Raw genomic sequence first — 6,773 nt, forward strand, 5'->3', positions numbered from 1 at the left:
AAATTAAGGATAGAATAGCTATAGTGAATATACTGATATCAAAACTGATATCTTTTACATTTCCTCATTTCTAAGAGTGCTTCAAATGGATGAGGCAAAAACTGACAGAGCTCAGAGAAAGAGACAAATGGAAAATCATCTTTTGAGACTTCACTATATGGCGCTCAGTATTTGACAGACCAATTTAGAAACGTCTTAGCAGACATTTAGAAAGAATGACATCCAACCACTGTACTCAGTACACCAATGGTTCTGTAACGCGCAGTAGTTTCAAATCACGTGAAACACTTGACAAGATACGCAATAACGTTTTTCCATCAGGCAAATCTCAGTGAGTGAAAAACAGTAAATTCTTGGTTACTTTTCTCATTACTGACAACACATTAAGAAAGAACATATAGCAAAATAATTTACTTATAAGGAGACAAACAGTCTGTACTGATAAAGAAGGAGTGGAGCAGAAGTGCGTGGTCTTTGATCATGACCTGGAAGAGAGAAAGGATGGTGCTCATCTGGCTGTCTCCTGTGTCTTTTGTTATTCAGTCTGGCTCCCCTACGTATAGGATCGATCTTATCACAATCAGGGTGGGTCTTTCCTTCCCAATTTATCCCTCTCTGGAGAGACAGACTCAATCCAAGTAAGCAGAATACTTTACACTCACACAATATATATTCTCTAACCACAGAGTAATCATAAATTAGAAGGGAGAAAATGAAGTGGCTTCAGAAAGCAGGAAAACAGAACAAGGACTAGATGGGCAGAGTGCGCATGTGCCTAGAGGTGCGGCCAATGAGAACAATTATCCTTTGGTACATGGGATCCAAAGCTGGAAATAGAAAATGGAAATCCTAATTCATGCAAATATTGGTGATGGATATAAATTTCATGATACAAGGTGGGCATATAAATGTCAAGTCTCCTAGAAAATTACTGTATCATACATGTTTCATGCAAATCTGAGCATTTAGAAAATGATCTTGTTAATTCCCAGCATTGTCTTAGGCAGAAGAGAGATTTTTAATTTGATCACTGTGTTTATCTTCTTTGAATTGTCTTTTCTCTTCACCACCTGTGTGTTTTGAATAACACAAGGACAGGAATTTTTCAGACCCGAGCCTGGTAAAGATTTAGTATTCTGTTTTGTTGTTATTTCTTTTTATGCAGCAAGTGCTAACATGGTTTATGAAGATGAAATGTAAAGGTATAAAGAATTCTAAGGTTAGAAAATTTTTATTAGATTTGTGTTTGGAGAACAGAAAGCAACGTTTCTGTTTTTATCAAGAGTATAAGGAACAATTGACTTTAATAGTACAAACTGCACATTAAGAGGCAAGAGACAATTAGGTGTTCCATCTTATTTTTATGCAAAGCAATTTCTAAGGTTCCTCTTAAACTGTTTTGTGTGTGCTGTTGCATATTTCAAATTTGCCTTTATTCAATTTCATTCACTTTTAGTGGCTAAGTATAACATTAATGTAAAAGAAAGGAAATGAAAACAGAACCTATAAACCTCTAAATAAAACCTTAATGTGTGTTCTCTTTGAAGCAGTGGTCATCAGAAGAGAAAGAAAATCATTCAATATGGAGATTTTATCTGGGCACTTTCTTACTTTATGAAATGACAGATTTCTGTTTGTGCCTTCACTTCAGCTTTATTCGCTAAAATAAGTCATTTTGTAAATATATTTATAGATAAGTAGAATATTGAAAGTAGTCTTAAATTATTCTTAGCTCCTCAACCCAAATAAAACTATGGGAATACAAATACTTATAAAAGGTGAGAAAATCTGTGTCATGCTTTAATCTCCCTTTGAAGTATTTGTAGCAACCTGACATCTCAATTCTAGGCTAAAAACAATATCTCTCCATGTAGAAATGACTTTATTTCACATGGTCCTAAAGATTTATTCAAATTGAGTAGAAGAACTTATCATTACCAATTTCATATGCTAAGCACTCAAGCACCTCATTTATTTTGCAAATGAAGCTTATTTGTCAACTTATTCTAGGTATGCATTTTGTAGAGCACAGGGTTAGGATTTATTTATTTATTTTTGACCACACTCTCTGAATCTGTATTTTTAGTGTGGCTTTTAAAATTAATTTGGGGCTATTAGGAAAATGGATATGCTTCGTCTGCGTTTGATTTGTGCTTTTATGCTTTCCGTCATTTCCTTTTATCTTCTTTCATTTCATCTATTGGTTTGAAGCATGAATATTCATTTATTTTTTTATGAGTGGTTGTCTCCAAGTATTTGAGGGGGGGGATATCTATTCTTTTATGGCTATTGATTTCAAATTTTGCACATGTATCATTTTTTAAATTTTTTCTAATTGATATTTATTCCTACAGTATTACTATCTAATTATTGTTGCAATTATATACTTAATTTAGAGTTTCTATATAGTTTTCAATATTTTTAAACCAAAATTACATTTTAGCAATACAAGTACTATTTAAAGTACTAGTTTGTTGTTCATCTTCATGATCTTATAATTCTTTTTAATTAATAAACAATTAATTATCTGTCAAGATTGTTATTGAATTGCTTAGGACTCCAATATGCTTTTTAGCCTTCCTTTAAATTATTTTCTTAAATTGCAAATTTCTAAATTATGGTTTTGTATTAGTGAGCTACAAAATAATGACATGGCCTGCACTGATTCTGTCCTGCCAATAGATTCTGGGGAACAATGTTCTGTCACTCTCACCAGCTTCTCTGGTACCTAAGTGTGTGCCTCTACCTCAAAGAAGACTCAAGGTACACAGACATGAATCCTCTGAGGACTCTAACTTTCTTTCCAATTGTAAACAAAAAGCCAACAAATATGGCTACTTTAAGGCTGACATGAATGACAGGGAGCAACAGTTATTGTTATGAATGATTAGGTCAGGGAATGGGGCAAAATGGATTGCCTATCGTTTAGGCAGAAACTCTGAACTACCAAGGAAATCAAGTAGAAGTAAACTGAACAACTCCAAAAAAGTGTTTTTGTTTTTTTTGTTGTTGTTGTTTAGCCTTTTTTTTTTTTCAACTAACATAACAGTTTTCCTTGGGGGGGCAAGCTTTGAAATTAGTCTTCAAAAATCTCATCATTTTCTTTAGTGTGTTTCAGGGCTTAGTAGATTACACCTAGTATCTGATGTGGGATTCCTTTCTGTATGTTATGAATATGCTTTATTATGGTTGGTTAATAAAGAAGCTTCCTCGACCTATGGCAGGGTAGAATATAGCCAGACTGGAAGAATATAGAAAGAGAGTAGACAGAGTCAAAACTACACCATGTAGCTGCCAAAGAAGAAAGACGGAACAGAACCTTAACCAGTAAGCCAGAGCCTCGTGGTGCCACACAGATTAATAAAAATGGGTTAATTTAGAATGTAAGAGTTAGTTAATAAGAAGCTTGAGCTAACAGGCCAAACAGTGTTGTAACTAATATAGTTTTGTGTGATTATATGGGTCTGTGCGGCCGGGAAACAAAAGAGTAGTCTCCTTCTCCAAGTACCTGTGGAGGAAATTACAGAGTCAGAAGATGAAGAGGTAAATCTGAAGCTCCTAGGCATGTCTAGAAAGTAATCAGGATCTCCTTGTCAATTTTGTACCAGTTTGATTGGGCTCTTCATTGTCATCCTATATAGAATTATAGTTTTTTTTTCCTTGATAGCATTCCCTATTCCCTCTAACATATATGTGGATTGTAACACTTGCTTTCAGTCCCATGGTCCTTCTTTTCTCTTGTTGTTCTTTATGGGGTGCAGGAACTTATCCTTGTGTTTTAATTCAGTTTACCTACTTTCACTATCACTTTTAATCCTAAAAGAGAACAGTCATTGTTATGAAGTCCTTGAGCAAAGAAAACTGTCAGTTTTCAGTTCCCTTTACCTTTTAGATATTATAACCATCTTTTTATGTGTGTAAAAACATAGAAAATAAACACATCATGTTTGAAATTTATCTTCTGTTGAAGAAAGAGGAAGAAAAGAAGTAAGACAAAATGGAGAGGGAGGGAATGTTGGGGAGATACATGGGGGAGATGGAGGAGGAGAATGGGGATTGATATGACCACATATCATTGTATCAGTATATGAAAGTTTCAACAAAAAGTATAATATAATTTTTGAACAAACAGACCATGCCACTTGATCTCTTTCTTCAGTTTGTGACATCTCCCTGACAGAAAATATCAAAATACGGATGCCTGGGCTTCACTCTTTCCTTCAATTAAAGTAGCCACCATGGTAACTTTATTGAGTTTCTTGTTGGTCTACAAGTCTTTCATGAAGTAAATTAGCTGTTTTATTTGTCTTAAATTCTCTCTCGATTTAATCTGACAGCACATTCTGAAGTTGTATGAAATGTGGAGGTTAGATAACTACCCACGTGTCCATTACTGATACATGGTCTCACTCATTTCTGGATCTCATTGGTTAACCTTTTGGGTTTTGGGACAAGTTTACAGTGAGAGAAAGAAAAGCTGCTGGTCCTCAGACAGGCTGCCTTAAGATCAAAGTCCTTCTTATTCCTTCAAGGCTGTGACACACATAAAAAAGCCAAAGGTCTCTTTATGAGACTATGAGATATTCTTGAAAGATCCGTCCAAAACAAAGTCAAATTAAAAAGGTCAATAAAATTTAATGGGCTAGAGGAGTTGGCCACTGATCAGATTGTAAGCCCCTTCCCACGATACACTCAGGCAATTATGTGGCATGTACCTCTGCCTGACACAGAGACTTATATTGATGAACAAAGGATGATTGTAGAAAGGGGATAAAAGAACGAGATGTCAGGACCTCCCTTTCTTAGAAAAGCTAGCACGTGCTAACTTAGAGCCACTATGGTTTCATTTCGGCTAAAGAACAAAAGAATACCAGCATTAGATATATAGACAAATTCTATAAAGACATACATGTCAACATTGTATTATGCCTGAATTTGAGGAATAACTGCAGCAGCTTTGGTCTGAGGAAATTTCTTGGGCACTCTGACCCTTAAGAGTTAATAACACACGGCTTTGGGCATGGCAAACTGCCCAGACTAGCTTGGAGATTTTGTTTTCATCTAGTGTCCTTGTAAGCACAAAAGCTACCAGGCTGAGAAAAAGGCTGTCATATGCCTCTAGATTCTTAAAAAATTGGGTTAATGAGTAACAATGATAACTCTGTTTATCCATGATGTTAAAACTTGAGGGAAAATGATGAGAAATGATAACTCTGTTCTGTCACAGTTTATTAATGATGAATAGAAGGTGAGAAAGAGTAAGTGAAACACGTGTACAAAAACAAAATTGAAATGAACGATGTTTTGGAACAACAGAGATGTATCCCTATTTACTAAGCTCTGTATATAAAGAAGCACTCTGGCTGTTAGTCAGTCAGGCTGGAAGATTCTCCTGACCATCACGGTCTGGCTCACTTCCTTCCTTTGCCAACTCCTTATGTCCTCTGCTGGGAGCTTCCCACTGCCAGGGATGGCTTCCGGCACACCATTATCTCAGAAGCACAAGTCATTGCATATCAAGCAAAACTAAAATTAATAGGTCACAGCATTTCTAGTTTGCTAATACCCAGGCATGTAGTTCGTACTGGATGGTCTTGCTTGATTTAATTTTGTAAATGTCAAAGGTTTTGATCAATTTAGTAAGAGCCTTCCTATTTGTTGATAACATGGTAAAGCCTTTGTAAGTCAAGGCAAAAGGAAACCTATGGAATATGCCCAGACAAATACACTACAGGCCCTTTCTCTCATTGGGATTTATTTTCTGTCTTCTGTGTAACAGCCTTGGAAGACAAGCCCTGCAATCACAGACTAGTGATTATCTCTTTGCGTTGGGAGGCAGAGGAAAGTGCCCCTCATTCAGCCTTGCTTTCCCTAATTAAAAGGAGTTAATAACTCTTTTATTGAAACTAGATTAAATTCTTATTTGGGAAACTTAATTTAAAGTATGACCTGTCAGCTATGTGGCACTTCTATCCCAGTCTCATCTTTACACAAATTGAAGGAGAGTGAACTGAGTTTTAATATACTTGGAAAGAAAGGTGGAAACGGCAGAATTACAAAGTATGGGATCAAACAAAGGGATAGGTCGCTTTCACGTGGTTTGCAGAGAAATCACACAGGATGAACTTAGTGCAGATCGGTGGTACTTTACGGTGGCTCTGCTGTTCTAAAAATGTTGCTGTGGAGCCCCTAGGCCAATAACTTTTCATTCTAAAGTGCTGAACAGGCACCTCCTCCTGCACACCTGCTCTTAGCAGCACCCATCTGGCTTTAATCCTTCCCTCCCGACTCAATAAAGGGATGCTTGGTGCTCAGAGGATCTGGCCCTGATTCAAAACTCTTGTGCTTCCAGAATACTTTTAGCTCAGCTTCTAAAGGGATCATACAAACTGCAGCAATGGTATCTCATAAACTCTCTGATAGCCTGCGTCTCCCTTGTAAAAAACAGTTCATATAGGGTAACATTTTCTGTGTTAAGAAGGCAGGGTGGTGCTCTTAGGCATTGGTCTCAGGCTGTCAGGAAGGGATGAGAAGGGATGAATGTGATCTTAGAGACCCTGAAACAAACCAGAAAAAAAAATGTTGCCCCCAATTTTGTTTATACAGAATTCCCATAAGAATATGAGCAAACTGTATCTTCATGTGAAGAAATAAAAGGGGTGATCAAAATCTGCCCAAGTCATTGTCTTACCTGCTTAGTAAAATAGAACAATCCTAAAACCTATTGCTTTTATTGTTTTGAAAGTTTAGTTCTCTGTGGATTTGATGCTAAC

This window comes from Microtus ochrogaster, unplaced genomic scaffold (genome assembly GCF_000317375.1).
Source record: "Microtus ochrogaster isolate Prairie Vole_2 unplaced genomic scaffold, MicOch1.0 UNK6, whole genome shotgun sequence".
Classification (NCBI taxonomy): Eukaryota; Metazoa; Chordata; class Mammalia; order Rodentia; family Cricetidae; genus Microtus; species Microtus ochrogaster.